Below are 19,141 nucleotides of genomic sequence, written 5' to 3'. Positions count from 1 at the left end.
GGAAGTTGCCTTTATATTTAAATCTGTTGTTTTGCATAGGTTGTTAATTTGCTTTGGATTGAATCCTGGCCTCAATGTCATTTTATTCATAACTTAACTAATTCTTACAGGTTAAGGCAGTCAATCACATATCAGCTACAATGATCACGCAATGGAACTCAGTGTGCTAACAATGGACCTCTAATGCAGCAATGTTAACATGTGCAGACATACCACATAACACTCGTATGTGGAAAAAGGTGGGCCATACCTTGGTAAAGCCTCCTTTCAAATTATTAAAGCTGTAATTCATCTGTGTCTGTGAGTCCTTCTGGTCCACTCCATGGAAGGCAAATACAACCAAAACATTCCCTACATAGGCATACCAACTTCAAAGCTGCATACCGGCCTGTTAAGCTACCGTTTCACCACTGTTTTCACAATAAGGCTAATCTCAGTCTTATGTTCTGTTATTGGTGCTCTAGTAGCTACTTCCCCTTAGGTAGACCTACTGTACCCTATACTCCTGAGTTTCAATAGCAGGCAGCAGTCTCAACCTCTCTCTCCTAATCCCTCTCGCCTATCTCTCTCCTCTAGCCCCTCTCTCCCAGTCCAGGAAGAGATGGGGGGGATAGAGATGCATATGGGCTAGTAAGGTGAACACTGATGCCACCCCTAGATAAACAGTGCCCTCTTTGCCAAAGGCAGGGACATGATGCAGCTTAGCCTATACGGTAGAACGAGTATATGGCCTCTGTGGCCATTTCTGTAGCTTACAGGGCAACCAAATTTATGACAATTTCATGAGACACTATTTACATCATGCGTGTTTCCTATCAAATGGCCTAAATGGTATTTATCAAATAAAAATGTGCTTTGATGTGAATATGAATTAACATGTTAACAAACACAACATACCCTAAAAACAGGATGGGTTAAAGAAAAATTGACAATAGCCTATGGAATGAAATTAGGCTACTCACGAGTGTTGTCTGGGAGTTTCCCTTAGTGGGCTAAATTGTCATGATAATTAGCGATTGGTCAATTTCTGATATGATCATGGAGAAGAAGAAAATACGAACTGCATTTTCCAAGATAACGCAATGCCTGATCATTTTGTGGGGCTGAAATAGGCAACGTGTGAGTTTCATCTTTGGGGAAGCTAAGAATTTATCCTACCATTTCTACCAATCTGCGTGCCACTTATGATTTAAACTCAGCTTATTATTAGTGGTGGTCAGAAATCAGACATCCCCAAATTCGCACTTTCTTACAGTTGCACGCAGCAGGCTAGGTACCCTACCTTATGCATGCTCGGTCAACATTAACAGCACAGAGAAACAAACCATACACACGCTCATATGGAGTGATCCAAACAAAAGACAATGAAAACATTTATAAAACTCGTAAATTATGATATGAAATAAACCAAAACAACAATTCCACTCCGAATGAGAATGGTAAATAACTAATTAATACATGCATTAACAGGAATTTATGTAACCAAATGCGTGCAACTGAAATGTGTCTTCCGCATTTAACCCAACTCCTCTGAATCAGAGAGGTGTGGGGGGCTGCCTTAAATCGACATCCATGTCTTCGACACCCGGGGTCCAGTGGGTTAACTGCCTTGCTCAGGGGCAGAACGACACATTTTTACCTTTCCTGTCATTTGGTTACATAAATTCCTGTTAATGCATATATTAATGAGTTATTTACCATCCTCATTCTCGGAGTGGAATTGTAAGCCTGCTCACTTGTGATTTGAAACAATCAACAGCAATTTCTTTTTAAGAAGCTAATGATCCTCTGTGGCTAATTATTTTAAATATTTTATTTATTTAAGGCAGGATTAATTTTATGAATTTGGTAAATTTATTTCAATTTATGTTAGGATGTGCTGCCTATGAAATTCAGAATCATCAAAATTATTTCTCTTTGTCAGGTATCAGGACTATAAATCCTGTGCAACTGCCTGTTTTACTAATGGTAGGCTACCACATGGATAGGCATTCATTAAAGTGCATTGTTGGCTGACACTGTATAGCCTAGGCTACTATTCTACTTTGCGAGGATAGGAGGCGGGTGTACATTTCTTTTGTCTCGCCTAGGGCGTCATATCAGCAAGGACCGTGTCTGCGAGCTATACATCAAAAGTAAAATATAAACAAACAGTCATTACAAATGGCTAAGTGGCGTTTCAAAATATTGCAACCTCTTGCGGTATGGAAATTGCGCATATTGCAATTTCGCTTAAAATTTGGTTAGTTGTGCAGCCCTATGTCAAACACACACTCCTCACTGGTGTCAACATTCATGGTTACTTTGAGTCATATGTCAGCATCACTATTGATCCAACACCTCAGGACTTCAGCCCGAGTACACACACACACGCTCTCTCTCTCTCATGCTCTCGCACGCACACACACACACACACACACACACACACACACACACACACACACAGGGAGAGCTAGAGTTACATGTCACTTTCTTTATATTATCAGCTTTCATTTTCTCTAGCTTCTCTGATAATTTTTTTAATTTGGTGCACAAGGACTCTTTTGAATATAATAGTATGAATATTGTCAAGCAACACGTGACCCAATCCCTCAGTGATGATAATGTCCACTATTGTCCTGTGGCTGTATCTCTTCTCTTCTCAATCATGTGTTTTGTATTCCACATTCCATGCAGGCCAGACCTTGGCTGTCTCAGTCTTGAAATGGGACGGTAGTAGGGTGGGCATTATTGGGATATCTAATGATATCATATATGGTTAGTGTAACGGCCTTTGGTGGAAGAAGGTGAGGACCAAGGTGCAGCGTGGTACGTGTTCATCTTTATTTATGAATTGAAAAACAACAAAAGAGAATGAACGAAACAGTTCTGTCTGGTACAGAATACAAAAACAGAAAACAACTCCTCACAAACACAGGTGGGAACAGGCTACCTAAGTATGGTTCTCAATCAGACAACGATTGACAGCTGCCTCTGATTGGGAACCATACCAGACCAAACACAGAAACACATCACACAGAACAAAACATAGAAATGAAAAACATAGAATGCCCACCCCAACTCATGACTTGACCAAACCAAAATAGAGACATAAAAAAGGAACTAAGGTCAGGACGTGACAGTTAGACCTTTTGTGCCCATTTGATTGCATTTTCTGGACTTTTCTGGCCATTTCCCCCCCATTTTTCCCCTCTGAGACCTCATTAATGTATAGGTTATAGGCACTGAGCTAAAGGGTAGAGCTGCCTCTTTTAAGGAGCGGGGCTCTAACCCATAAGCTAATAAGAAATCCCGCTATGCCCGTCCGACAAACCATCAAACAGGCATAAAAAAACCACATTAAAAAAGCATTGAATCGTACTACACTAAGATCGAATCGTACTACACTAAGATCGAATCGTACTACACCGGCTCCGACGCTCATCAGATGTGGCAGGGCTTGCAAACTATTACAGACTACAAAGGGAAGCACAGCCAAGAGCTGCCTAGTGACACAAGCGCTAAATTACTTCTATGCTTGCTTCGAGGCAAGTAACACTGAAATATGCATGCATCGACTGTTCCGGCTGCTCTCCGCAGCCGATGTGAGTAAGACCTTTAAACAGGTCAACATTCACAAGGCCGCAGAGCCAGACGGATTATCAGGACGTGTACTCCGAGCATGCGCTAATCAACTTGAAGTGTTTTCATTGACATTTTCAACCTATCCCTGTCTAAGTCTGTAATACCAACATGTTTCAAGCAGACCACCATAGTCCCTGTGCCCAAGAACACTTAGGTAACTTGCCTAAATGACTATCGACCCCTTATCAAGTGCTTTGAAAAGCTGGTCATGGCTCACATCAACACCATTATCCCAGAAACCCTAGACCAACTCCAATTTGCATACCGCCCCAACAGATCCACAGAGTATGCACACCACACTATCCTTTCACACCTGGAAAAAAGGAACACCTATGTGAGAATGCTATTCATTGACTACAGCTTCATCATAGTGCCCTCAAAGCTCATCCCTAAGCTAAGGACCCTGGGACTAAACATCTCCCTCTGCAACTGGATCCTGGACTTGCTGACGGGCCACCCCCAGGTGGTAAGGGTAGGCAACAACACATCCACCACGCTGATCCTCAACACAGGGGCCCCTCAGGGGTGCATGCATCCCTATTCACTCATGACTGCACGGCCAGGCACGACAACCCAAAACAGCATCATTAAGTTTGCAGATGACACAACAGTGGTAGGCCTGATCATCGTCAACGACGAGACAGCCTATAGGGAGGAGGTCAGAGACCTGGCCGTGTGGTGCAAGGACAACAACCTCTCCCTCAACATGATCAAGACGAATGAGATGATTGTGGACTACAGGAAAAGGAGGGCCGAGCACGGTTGAGAGCTTGAAGTTCCTTGGCGTCCACATCGCCAACAAACTAACATGGTAAAAGCACACCAAGACTGTCGTGAAGAGGGTACGACAAAACCTATTCCCCCTCAGGAGACTGAAAAGATTTTGCTTGGGTCCTCAGATCCTCAAAAGGTTCTACAGCTGCACCATCGAGAGCATCCTGACGGGTTGCATCACTGCCTGGTATGGCAACTGCTCAGCCTCTGACCGCAAGGCACTACAGAGGGTAGTGCGTACGGCCCAGTACATCACCAGGGCCAAGCTTCCTGCCATCTAGGCGGTGTCAGAGGAAGGCCGTACAAATTGTTTTAAGGACTCCAGCCACCCTAGTCATACACCTCTCTCTGCTACCGCGCGGCAAGCGGTACCGGAGCGCCAAGTCTAGGTCCAAGAGGCTTCCAAACAGCTTCTACCCCCAAGCCATAAGTCTCCTGAACATCTTATCAAATGGCTACCCAGACTATTTGCATTGCCCCCCCCCCCTCTTACGCTGCTGCCACTCTCTGTTATTATCTATGCATAGTCACTTTAATAACTCTACCTACATGTACATACAGTGGGGCAAAAAAGTATTTAGTCAGCCACCAATTGTGCAAGTTCTCCCACTTAAAAATATGAGAGAGGCCTATAATTTTCATCATAGGTACACTTCAACTATGACAGACAAAATTATTTTAAAAATCCAGAAAATCACCTTGTAGGATTCTTTTTTTTGTTGAATTTATTTGCAAATTATGGTGGAAAATACAGTGCCTTGCGAAAGTATTCGGCCCCCTTGAACTTTGCGACCTTTTGCCACATTTCAGGCTTCAAACATAAAGATATAAAACTGTATTTTTTTTGTGAAGAATCAACAACAAGTGGGACACAATCATGAAGTGGAACGACATTTATTGGATATTTCAAACTTTTTTAACAAATCAAAAACTGAAAAATTGGGCGTGCAAAATTATTCAGCCCCTTTACTTTCAGTGCAGCAAACTCTCTCCAGAAGTTCAGTGAGGATCTCTGAATGATCCAATGTTGACCTAAATGACTAATGATGATAAATACAATCCACCTGTGTGTAATCAAGTCTCCGTATAAATGCACCTGCACTGTGATAGTCTCAGAGGTCCGTTAAAAGCGCAGAGAGCATCATGAAGAACAAGGAACACACCAGGCAGGTCCGAGATACTGTTGTGAAGAAGTTTAAAGCCGGATTTGGATACAAAAAGATTTCCTAAGCTTTAAACATCCCAAGGAGCACTGTGCAAGCGATAATATTTAAATGGAAGGAGTATCAGACCACTGCAAATCTACCAAGACCTGGCCGTCCCTCTAAACTTTCAGCTCATACAAGGAGAAGACTGATCAGAGATGCAGCCAAGAGGCCCATGATCACTCTGGATGAACTGCAGAGATCTACAGCTGAGGTGGGAGACTCTGTCCATAGGACAACAATCAGTCGTATATTGCACAAATCTGGCCTTTATGGAAGAGTGGCAAGAAGAAAGCCATTTCTTAAAGATATCCATAAAAAGTGTTGTTTAAAGTTTGCCACAAGCCACCTGGGAGACACACCAAACATGTGGAAGAAGGTGCTCTGGTCAGATGAAACCAAAATTGAACTTTTTGGCAACAATGCAAAACGTTATGTTTGGCGTAAAAGCAACACAGCTCATCACCCTGAACACACCATCCCCACTGTCAAACATGGTGGTGGCAGCATCATGGTTTGGGCCTGCTTTTCTTCAGCAGGGATAGGGAAGATGGTTAAAATTGATGGGAAGATGGATGGAGCCAAATACAGGACCATTCTGGAAGAAAACCTGATGGAGTCTGCAAAAGACCTGAGACTGGGACGGAGATTTGTCTTCCAACAAGACAATGATCCAAAACATAAAGCAAAATCTACAATGGAATGGTTCAAAAATAAACATATCCAGGTGTTAGAATGGCCAAGTCAAAGTCCAGACCTGAATCCAATCGAGAATCTGTGGAAAGAACTGAAAACTGCTGTTCACAAATGCTCTCCATCCAACCTCACTGAGCTCGAGCTGTTTTGCAAGGAGGAATGGGAAAAGATTTCAGTCTCTCGATGTGCAAAACTGATAGAGACATACCCCAAGCGACTTACAGCTGTAATCGCAGCAAAAGGTGGCGCTACAAAGTATTAACTTAAGGGGTCTGAATAATTTTGCACGCCTAATTTTTCAGTTTTTGATTTGTTAAAAAAGTTTGAAATATCCAATAGATGTCGTTCCACTTCATGATTGTGTCCCACTTGTTGTTGATTCTTCACAAAAAAATACAGTTTTATATCTTTATGTTTGAAGTCTGAAATGTGGCAAAAGGTCGCAAAGTTCAAGGGGGCCGAATACTTTCGCAAGGCACTGTAAGTATTTGGTCAATAACAAAAGTTTCTCAATACTTTGTTATATACCCTTTGTTGGCAATGACAGAGGTCAAACGTTTTCTGTAAGTCTTCACATGGTTTTCACACACTGTTGCTGGTATTTTGGCCTGTTCCTCCATGCAGATCTCCTCTAGAGCAGTGATGTTTTGGGGCTGTTGCTGGGCAACACAGACTTTCAACTCCCTCCAAAGATTTTCTATGTGGTTGAGATCTGGAGACTGGCTAGGCCACTCCAGGACCTTGACATGCTTCTTACGAAGCCACTCCTTCATTGCCCGGGCGGTGTGTTTGGGATCATTGTCGTGCTGAAAGACCCAGCCACATTTCATCTTCAATGCCCTTGCTGATGGAAGGAGGTTTTCACTCAAAATCTCACGATACATGGCCCCATTCATTCTTTCCTTCACACGGATCAGTCGTCCTGGTCCCTTTGCATAAAAACACCCCCAAAGCATGATGTTTCCACCCCCATGCTTCACAGTAGGTATGGTGTTCTTTGGATGCAACTCAGCATTCTTTGTCCTCCAAACACGACGAGTTGAGTTTTTACCAAAAAGTTGTATTTTGGTTTTATCTGACCATATGACATTCTCCCAATCTTCTTCTGGATCTTCCAAATGCTCTCTAGCAAACTTCAGACGGGCCTGGACATGTACTGGCTTAAGCAGGGGACACGTCTGGCACTGCAGAATTTGAGTCCCTGGCGGCGTAGTGTGTTACTGATGGTAGGCTTTGTTACTTTGGTCCCAGCTCTCTGCAGGTCATTCACTAGGTCCCCCCCGTGTGGTTCTGGGATTTTGCTCACCGTTCTTGTGATCATTTTGACCCCACGGGGTGAGATCTTGCGTGGAGCCCCAGATCGAGGGAGATTATCAGTGGTCTTGTATGTCTTCCATTTCCTAATAATTGCTCCCACAGTTGATTTTTTCAAACCAAGCTGCTTACCTATTGCAGATTCAGTCTTCCCAGCCTGGTGCGGGCCTACAATTTTGTTTCTGGTGTCCTTTAACAGCTCTTTGGCCTTGGCCATAGTGGAGTTTGGAGTGTGACTGTTTGAGGTTGTGGACAGGTGTCTTTTATACTGATAACAAGTTCAAACAGGTTCCATTATTACAGGTAATGAGTGGAAGACAGAGGAGCCTCTTAAAGAAGAAGTTACAGGTCTGTGAGAGCCAGAAATCTTGCTTGTTTGTAGGTGACTAAATACTTATTTTCCACCATAATTTGCAAATAAATTCATTAAAAATCCTACAATGGGATTTTCTGGATTTTATATTCTCATTTTGTCTGTCATAGTTGAAGTGTACCTATGAAAATTACAGGCCTCTCTCATCTTTGTAAGTGGGAGAACTTGCACAATTGGTGGCTGACAAAATACTTTTTTGCCCCACTGTATTACCACAATTACCTTGACTAACTGGTGCCCCCGCACATTAACTCTGTACCGGTACCCCCTGTATTTAGCCTCACTATTGTTATTTTACTGTTGGTCTTTAATTATTTGTTACTTTTATTATTTTTGTATTTTTTTGTGTTATTTTTCTTAAAACTGCATTGTTTGTTGGTTAAGGGCTTGTAAGTAAGTATTTCACTGTAAGGTCTACTACACCTGTTGTATTCAGTGCATGTGACAAATACAATTGGATTTGATTTGACTGTAGGACAGATAACCCTAGCCTAGTTAACAGTATGATTGATGCGCCAGAAGGATCTGAGTTCACATTTGATGGGATTGGGTACAGATATGGCCATAACTCACAGGGTTAGAAGTAGTAAATCAGATCTTATTGAAACACCACAGGACAATAGTTTTGTTTTGCATGTTATTAACTACAAAAATCTCTGAAACTGTAAACACTTATTTCCTTCCCTAGCTTTAAGCACCAACTGTCAGAGCAGCTCACAGATTACTGCACCTGTACATAGCCCACCTATAATTTAGCCCAAACAACTACCTCTTTCCCAACTGTATTTAATTTTTATTTATTTATTTATTTTGCTCCTTTGCACCCCATTATTTTTATTTCTATTTTGCACATTCTTCCATTGCAAAACTACCATTCTAGTGTTTTACTTGCTATATTGTATTTACTTTGCCACCATGGCCTTTTTTTGCCTTTACCTCCCTTCTCACCTAATTTGCTCACATTGTATATAGACTTGTTTATACTGTATTATTGACTGTATGTCTGTTTTACTCCATGTGTAACTCTGTGTCGTTGTATCTGTCGAACTGCTTTGCTTTATCTTGGCCAGGTCGCAATTGTAAATGAGAACTTGTTCTCAACTTGCCTACCTGGTTAAATAAAGGTAAAATAAAAATAAATAAATAAATAAACTACCATGTTCTTGGTAACAATTGCCCATTTACTTAAAAAAAAAAAAAAAAAATACATATTGTGTGTGTGTGTGTGTGTGTGTGTGTGTGTGTTGTTTTCCTGGAAAAGAGCAATATGACCTTTTATAGCTATCCATTCTTCTCTTAACTGTTGATCTTCGTAAAGTGTAGTACAGGGCTGAGAGGAAAGAGATCAGATAACTGGTAGATATCTGCCAGAAACAAAGGATTCTCTCTATCTCTGTGTTTTCATGGCGGCAGACTCTTCTTCAGGTGTCGGATCATTTTTTTAAATGTATTCATCTTTAACTGACTTGCCCTGTTAAATTGTCGAATTTTGGTAGAATTTCAGCCAGTAGTTTTGAAAGTGGTGCTCACATGGCATCATACCCTGGGTTTTCCTATGTTTGTTGTTATTGTGAAGAAAATGTTCAACATCTGACTCCATTCTAGGCACACCCAAATTTTGATCTGCTTCTCTAAATTGCCTAGTGAAATCCTCACACTAAGATCGTATTTTATCATTTAGTTAGTCATATTGACAATAGAACAAGCTTTCAAATTATGCCCACCTGACCCAAATTGCGATTTATAATGGACCGCTTTTGGATTGCTTAAGCAACAACAGTAATTGTGTAAAGGCGGGGATTCAGGGCTGTGTTCCAATTAAAACAACTATAAGTGTGCTTGCTTTAGTTCCTCAACGGCCCAGCTAGGAGAGCTAAAAAAAACACCTTATAGTTGAAGATTCTTCTTTGAGTCATAAAAGTGCATTAAAATTACTTAGGAACTGTGTACACTTTTGATAGGTGTGTGGCCACACCAGTTAGACCTCTCACTCAAACCCTTATTTTTTTTGTCTTATATTGCACCTACCCCAAATTTTCCTATAATATTTTTAGCGTTACTGAATGTATCCAGACTATTTTCAGATTTCGTTATCAAGAAAAAAGGACAGTAATGTTTGGATTCAGTCTTGTCAGGTCAACTGTTGTGTTCTCACCTTTTAGTCTAATAATTTTCCCATAATCTCCAAACCTTTACCTTTTACTTGCTACCATGGTCATGCATATGCTTCCCATTTTTCTCCTGTAAGAAACATTTAAATTTAAATATCCATATAGGCCAATTCCCATGAGTGTAAGGGGCTTTTAAGATGAATGCACTAACTGTAAGTCACTCTGGATAAGAGCGTCTGTTAAATGACTCAAATGTAATTGACTACTGTTTTTTAATACTACTTTCTCTCCTCTATAGACCCCCCTGGAGGTGGCCCAGCAGGCTGTGGATGCAGACGTCCACTGTGTTGGGGTCAGCACGCTGGCCCCAGGACACAAGCTCTTCAAGGAGCTAATCAACATCAACCGCCCTGACATCCTGGTCATCTGTGGAGGGGTCATCCCACCTCATGTACACTATACCCTCTGACCCCTAACCCAACCTCCATCGCCCTGACATCTGTGGAGGGGTCATCCCACCTCAGTTACACTATAATCTCTGACCTCGAACCCAACGTCAACCGCCCTGGCATCCTGGTCATCTGTGGAGGGGTCATCCCACCTCGGGTACAGTAACCTCTGACCTCTTAGAATGATGAGCCCCTTCTCTTTCCAATACCAAATAATTATTTCTGATACCAAATTATTTCTGATACCAAAGTCCTTGTCTTAAACAACCCCCAGCACCAAACAATTTCAAAATCAAGTTCAAAGTTAATTTGCCATGTCTAAAGAATACATTGGAAAACTTAGTCACTCAAACTCTCACGATAAGAAATAAACACACAATATCTATCTTTCTTTTCTCTCTGCAGAATACTAAACAGCGGTAGTGGTGTTTCCTTTAAAAAAGCTACAGGCGAGTCGTCAATTACAGGTCCACAGAATTTTTTTCCCAAAAGTAACTTTTTGGGGGTGAAGTTTGCATTTACTACTAATACAACAGATAAATGGTTCCAATACAAATACACTACATTGAAAAAAGTGCTTTCGTCTAGAATATAATTTTTATGCTGCAGCGTTACAATTTCCCTTCACTGGAACTAAGGTTTACCTCTCTAAGGGCCCATAAAAACAGCCCCAGACCATTATTCCTCCTCCACCAAACATTACAGTTGGCAATATGCATTGGGGCATGTAGCGTTCTCCTGGCATCCGCCAGACCCAGATTTGTCTGTCGGACCGCCAGATGGTGAAGCATGATTCATCACTCCAGAGAATGCGTTTCCACTGCTTCAGAGGCCAATGGCGGCGAGCTTTACACCACTCCAGCCGACACTTGGCATTACGCATGGTGATCTTAGGCTTGTTAGCGGCTGCTCGTCCATGGAAACCCATTTCATGAAGCTCCCGACGATCAGTTATTGTGACGTTTCCACTTCACAATAACAGCACCTACAGTTGACCAGGGTAGCTCTAGCAGGGCAGAGATTTGATGAATTGGCTTGTTGGAAAGGTGGCATCCTATGGCTAATTGAAGGTCACTGTTTTGTTTTTGTTTTTAACTAGGAAAAGCCCATTGAGAGCCAGTGTGTCTTTTTCAAGGGAGACGCAGCAACAATCAAATCAAATCAAATGTATTTATATAGCCCTTTGTACATTAGCTGATATCTCAAAGTGCTGTACAGAAACCCTGCCTAAAACCCCAAACAGCAAGCAATGCAGGTGTTGAAGCACATTGGCTAGGAAAAACTCCCAAGAAAGGCCAAAACCTAGGAAGAAACCTAGAGAGGAACCAGGCTATGAGGGGTGGCCAGTCCTCTTCTGGCTGTGCCGGGTGGAGATTATAACAGAACATGGCCAAGATGTTCAAATGTTCATAAATGACCAGCATGTCAAATAATAGGTCTGGGACAGGTAGCACATCCATAGCCGCAGGCAGAACAGTTGAAACTGGAGCAGCAATCAATACATTACATATTTAAAACATACAACAACATGATTCAGCCTAAAACAAAGCATTTACACTCCTCTGTCCCATCAATATTTAAATTCATTCAGTGGCACTAACATATCTAGAAGCATGGATTGTAGATTATTCCATGCCTCTGGTGCACAAGAAGAGAAGGCAGTCTTGCCTAATACTGTGAATGTCCTGGGGACTTTAAGTAGCAACCACATAGCAGACCGGATATGGTAACTGCTTGTGGTGAGGGAGACCAGACAGGGATAGTCTGGTCTCTTCAGTAAGGCCATTCTACTGCCAATGTTTTCCTATGGAGATTGCATGGCTGTGTGCTCGATTTTATACACCAGTTAACAACGAGTGTAGCTGAAATAGCCAAATCCAGTAATTTGAAGGGGTGTCGACATACTTTTGTATATACAGTGCATTAGGAAAGTATTCAGACCCCTTGACTTTTTCCACATTTTGTTTCGTTACAGCCTTTTTCTAAAATTGATTAAATAATCCCCCCCTTATCAATCTACACATAATACCCCATACTGACAAAGCAAAAACAGGTTTTTAGAATTTTTTGCAAATATATATTACAAATAACAAACAGAAATACCTTATTTACATAACTATTCAGACCCTTTGCTATGATACTCGAAATTGAGCTCAGGTGCATCCTGTTTCCATTGATCATCCTTGAAATGTTTATACAACTTGATTGGAGTCCACTTGTTCAATTGATTGGACATGATTTGGAAAGGCACACATCTGTCTATAATAAGGTCCCATAGTTGACAGTGCATGTCAGAGCAAAAACCAAGCTATGAGGTCGAAAGAATTGACCGTCAAGTGCAGAGACAGGATTGTGTCGAGGCATAGATCTGGGAATGGGTACCAAAAAAATGTCTGCAGCATTGAAGGTCCCCAAGAACACAGTGGCCTCCATCATTCTTAAACTGAAAAAGTTTGGAACGACTAAGACTCTTCCTAGAGCTGGCCACCTGGCCAAACTGCGCAATCGGGGGATAAGGGCCTTGGTCAGGGAGGTGACCAAAAACCCATTGGTTACTCTGACAGAGCTCCAGAGTTCCTCTGTAGAGATGGGAGAACCTTCCAGAAGAACAACCTTCTCTGCAGCACTCCACCAATCAGGCCTTTATGGTAGAGTGGCCAGACGGAAGCCACTCCTCAGCAAAAGGCACATGAAAGCCCGCTTGGAGTTTTGCAAAAGGCACCTAAAGGACTCTCATGAGAAACAAGATTCCCTGGTCTGATGAAACCAAAATGGAACTCTTTGGCCTGAATGCCAAGCGTCACATCTGGAGGAAACCTGGCACCATCCCTACGGTGATGTCACGACCTGACCTTAGAGAGCTTTTTATGTCTCTATTTAGGTTTGGTCAGGGTGTGATTTGGGTGGGCATTCTATGTTCCTTTTTCTATGTTTTGTATTTCTTTGTTTTGGCCGAGTATGGTTCTCAATCAGGGACAGCTGTCTATCGTTGTCTCTGATTGGGAACCATACTTAGGTAGCTTTTCCCCACCTATGCTTTGTGGTTAGTTGTTTTCTGTTTAGTGTTTTCTGCACCTGACAGGACTGTGAAGCATGGTGGTGGCAGCATGGGGATGTTTTTCAGCTGCAGGGACTGGGAGACTAGTCAGGATCGAGGGAAAGATGAATGAAGCAAAGTACAGAGAGATCCTTGATGAAAACTTGCTCCAGAGCACTCAGGACATCAGACTGGTGCGACGGTTCACATTCCAACAGGACAACGACCCTAAGCACACAGCCAAGACAACGCAGGAGTGGCTTCGGGACAAGTCTCTGAATGTCCTTGAGTGGCCCAGCCAGAGCCCGGACTTGAACCCAATCAAACATCTCTGGGGAGACCTGAAAATAGCTGTGCAGCTACGCTCCCCATCCAAACTGACAGAGCTTGAGAGAATCTGCAGAGAAGAATGGGAGAAACTCCCCAAATACAGGTGTGCCAAGCTTGTAGCGTCATACCCAAGAAGACTCAAGACTGTAATGTGCTTCAACAAAGTACTGAGTAAAGGTTCTGAATGGTTACGTTCTGGTTACGCAAACAACTATTTAAAAAACGATTTATTCCAATAAGGCTGTAATGTAACAAAAGGTGTAAAACAGTCAAGGAGTCTGAATACTTCCCGAATGCGCTCTATAGCGTAGCTTACAGTGATTGGAATGAATCGTTTTTGTCATCTTTTAGTTGTCACTGTAATTGAATAAGCATAGTTGATTTGATGATGTTGAAATGAAGCTGGAATAGTGGAGGCAGCTCCTGTTTTCATGCGACTTGTGTAACTCTCTGGTGTTCTAAATCAATAGTTGTTTAGTAGTCTAAAGATGTCGGAAACATTAGCTTGATGGACTATGCTGTAGGTCATACAACAGTTTGTCACATACGATATGTTTTGTGGACTCCACCTGACATATGTTGCTCTTCGGTTTTATGAGCCGCTGTGTCTTATTGTCTCGGCCTTAGGCCTATATCTTATGGTGCCAAGGCATATGAACTAACAGGTTATAGAGCAAACAACACAATTATCACAACACATACAATAGGTTGTAATTTGTCTTTTTCTCCTAGGCTTGGCTCGCCCAGTGATTTTACCCACGCACCACTACTGTTCTCATAACTATTTTTACTTTCGCTCTTCATTATCATGTGTGACATTGGGAATCCTAACAGACCCTTTATCTCCAGAACTTGCCCTCAGATAAATAGTAATGACTAAATGCAATATAGATCATGGAAACCAGAATGAATCATAACTGGAGAAACACAAGAGCAGCTCTGACTACATGCTTAAATCACTCATTGTGTCATATGGGTTAGATATTTTCCTGATTCTCTGTTCTCAAGCTCTCAAATTGGAGACTCTAACTGATGAGGGAAGGTCAGAGGTTTGCTCAAGCAGATCAGATCAGACATAATACATAGTGGACCGTTGCTGGCTACATTACGCATTTAGTCAGATAGCCTTTTGCCTTTATGTACAGTCTTTTGTAATATCTTTATCTTATTAAAAAGCCCATCTGCTGGAGCTTTCAACCGGCTTATTGGAATAAGAGTTGAGTGCTATGGAGACTGATTATACTGTTAAGCTCACATCTCTGCTCTCAACAACATAAAGCTCAACAGCTCTTTCTTTCCCTCTGTCCATCCCCACTAAACCGCAGTCAATCACCATCCAGAAACAACACCTAGCCCTTAGGGATTACCACTAACCCATACACTTGGTACCCCAAGGCACTTCTGTAACTTGATCTGAACATTTTGGAATCAACTATTATAAGAGTGTGAGGTGGAGGCGGAGCTACTAGAATATTGGTTATTCCTACCCATTCATTTCAAGTACCTAGGAGGTAGGAGCTAGGGGTTATTTCTGTACAGGGCCACAGTAGCAGAATGGTTGTGTATTTTGTCCAAGGATGAACTCCATGTTTTCCTCTACATATTTTCATGCCTGGAGTCCGTCTATCACAGATAGCTATCATAGACAAGTGTATTTGTGATTCTGCCCTGAGGTTCACTGACATGGGTAATGAAATAAATAATCAAGTGTTTATCTTTAAACCGAGGCTCTCCCTTTTATCAGTGTTGTGGTCTTTCTCTCTGTCTCATACACACACACTCACTCTTTTTCTTTCTGTCTAGTGTAATTATATGCAGGATTAGAACTGTGTTTAAAAAATAAATACAATTATTTAACCTTTGTTTATCCAGCTGAGTCCATTAAGAACAAATTCTTAATTATATTGACTGCTTGGTGTTGACAAAAGCCCTGATAGTAATGTAAAGTAAATCCTCATGAAGCCGTGGCCAGTGAAGCATGTCTTATGAAAAGCTTAGGAAAGCTTACAACAGTCAATATTCCTAATACCAGCCATTTGATGTCACGTACTCAGGTGCTGTCTTGGTATTGATCTGCCTCCACATGATAAATCTGTCTCTTCCAGTTGGCTGGCTGGCTGACAGGGTGAGACTGGAGGATGGTAGAGGAAAGTGAGGAAATTCATGGTGAGACTGCAAAATTGCCTTCAGTTGACAGCTGACCGAAGGAGGGGATGGGAGGGTTAGGAAGGTTGAGAAGGACAGTAGTGGGTGATGGTTGAGGGAAGTAGGAGTGAATGTTGGGTGAGGGTGGTGGATAAATGGGTGAGGGAGTCATGGGGCTTTCATTATATAAAATATGTTTTAGTCACATCACCAGCCATGCATGTCTTTATGTTTTAAACAGTCGACATTCATATTAACAGCCATTTGGTGCCACATTCTCAGAGGCTGACTTGGTATTGATCTGCCTTCACATGATATATCTGGTCTTTCCGGGTAAAAGAGTCATGATGCAGGAGAGTGAGATAGGTGGAGGAAGGGGTCAGGAGTGTTTGAGGCCTAATTGAAGAAGGGGTGAGATACGGGAGGGGGTAAGTTGTGAAGAATGGTTAAGGGGTGACAGTTGTGTGAGGAGTAAGATAGAGTGAGTGTTGCAAAAGGGGTCTTACAGTATATAATGCCTGTTGTTCTAGTCAGAGCAGCATGACTACCTAGTGTGAGACCAGGGTGCTTCCTCTCATTCTGATTTCCATGCTATGTATTCCTCCACGCAGGGCCTGAGAGGAGAACAGCATGAGAGCCGCATGATGGGGGGATTTCTCTGCTCTGAAGGTGTTTTTATTTGAAAGAAATGGCTGCAATCTCCATGACACTACGGCTCCATCTCAATAGTCTACAGTGGATTCCTCTCCATGACACTACGGCTCCATCTCAATAGTCTACAGTGGATTCCTCTCCATGACAATACGGCTCCATCTCAATAGTCTACAGTGGATTCCTCTCCATGACACTACGGCTCCATCTCAATAGTCTACAGTGGATTCCTCTCCATGACACTACGGCTCCATCTCAATAGTCTACAGTGGATTCCTCTCCATGACACTACGGCTCCATCTCAATAGTCTACAGTGGATTCCTCTCCATGACACTACGGCTCCATCTCAATAGTCTACAGTGGATTCCTCTCCATGACACTACGGCTCCATCTCAATAGTCTACAGTGGATTCCTCTCCATGACACTACGGCTCCATCTCAATAGTCTACAGTGGATTCCTCTTCATGACACTACGGCTCCATCTCAATAGTCTACAGTGGATTCCTCTCCATGACACTACGGCTCCATCTCAATAGTCTACAGTGGATTCCTCTCCATGACACTACGGCTCCATCTCAATAGTCTACAGTGGATTCCTCTTCATGACACTACGGCTCCATCTCAATAGTCTACAGTGGATTCCTCTCCATGACATTATGGCTGCATCTCAGTGGTCTATAGTGGATTCCTCTCCATGACACTACGGCTCCATCTCAATAGTCTACAGTGGATTCCTCTCCATGACACTACGGCTCCATCTCAATAGTCTACAGTGGATTCCTCTCCATGACATTATGGCTGCATCTCAGTGGTCTATAGTGGATTCCTCTTCATGACACTACGGCTCCATCTCAATAGTCTACAGTGGATTCCTCTCCATGACATTATGGCTGCATCTCAGTGGTCTATAGTGGATTCCTCTCCATGACACTACGGCTCCATCTCAATAGTCTACAGTGGATTCCTCTCCATGACACTACGGCTCCATCTCAATAGTCTACAGTGGATTCCTCTCCATGACATTATGGCTGCATCTCAGTGGTCTATAGTGGATTCCTCTTCATGACACTGCGGCTCCATCTTTTTAGTCTATCGTGTATTTCTCTCCTTGTGGATTTTTCTCTCTTCTTCAGGAATTTGCTGTCACAAAATCTGTCTCAATCCATACATTGCCTACATTGCTGATCTGCCATAAAAGCAGTGACAGTGCTATGTATAATTTCCCCCTTTTAGTCTGTCCTTGTAAGATGACTTCAGTCAACCTAAGCACACCCTCACTTCATAAGCCTGAGATAAACAGTGTCGTATAAACACATTTTCCCACAGAAAGTGTTGTTCATTGTTATAGATTTCACATTGAGATGAAACATAGCACATTTAAGTGGTATGCAAGGCTGAGGGGATAGCCAGTGAGATGAAAGTGACAGTTAGGGAGTGGCTGTTGGAGAGAGTGGCAATCATCTTCCTCTGTGTGAATAATAACTGCTACTCTCCCCAGTCAGCCAGCTCAACAGCCGTGTGAAACCTTACCATGTCATTGCTTGGACACATCCAGATCACTAAATAATGGATGGTCATGTCTTCAGCAAGACAAGATGCTTTCAATCACTTCAAGATACTTTTTATTGACTAGCCGTGGTAGAAAAGTAACAGGGTTTTTCTTAAAATGCCCAGCGACAGTAACAGAGGAAGAGAGAGGCCCAACTCGGCAGAAAATCTGTCTCCCTCCAGCAGGTGGTGTTTTTCATTGTTTCAACCAACATGCAAGGAGTTTTTGTATGGAGGTCAATGTGAAAGTGTGGAATTTGGTCAACATAAAAGTTAATGGCTTATTTTCTATGTGAGGTTTATTTGATTGAATATTCAAAATAGGTTTACAATAATGAGATATATCCACCAATCCAAATAAAGGGTACGTGGGAGCTACACTAGACTGCCCGCCATGCCACTTTGTGGACAACGACTCCCATTGTTAGGGCAGAGAGACATGTATGTATCTTGTCAGTATAGCCATACTTTTTGACAGTAATAATGGTTGAGTGTGAGGATGACATCACTTCTTCTCCAAAGACTGAAATATTTCCCCCATCTTTTCAATTTTGTGTGAATGTTTCTCTTAAAGAGTTAAAGAGCAGTTTTCAGTTATACAGTATTCCATATCCATTTAATTGAGCCTCTCCAGGCATTTGTTTCTCAGTAATGTTGGCTCCTGTTTTTGTCTTCCTGAAACATTTCAATGGCACCTCTTGATTAAATTAATGAGCTTCTCACCGAATTAAAAATCAAAATTAATCACACCAATTAGCACCTTCCCATAATTCCTCTCCAGTTGGCACCAATGTAGTCTTGCTTGACAGACACATGGCGGCCGTGGAGAATAGCACATATGCTCCCAATCAAATATTGGGAGCATATGTGCTCCTCTATTTT

The sequence above is a fragment of the Oncorhynchus kisutch genome, linkage group LG21 (assembly GCF_002021735.2).
Source record: "Oncorhynchus kisutch isolate 150728-3 linkage group LG21, Okis_V2, whole genome shotgun sequence".
In the NCBI taxonomy this organism is placed as follows: domain Eukaryota; kingdom Metazoa; phylum Chordata; class Actinopteri; order Salmoniformes; family Salmonidae; genus Oncorhynchus; species Oncorhynchus kisutch.
Note: the sequence above shows the minus strand (reverse complement) of the source record.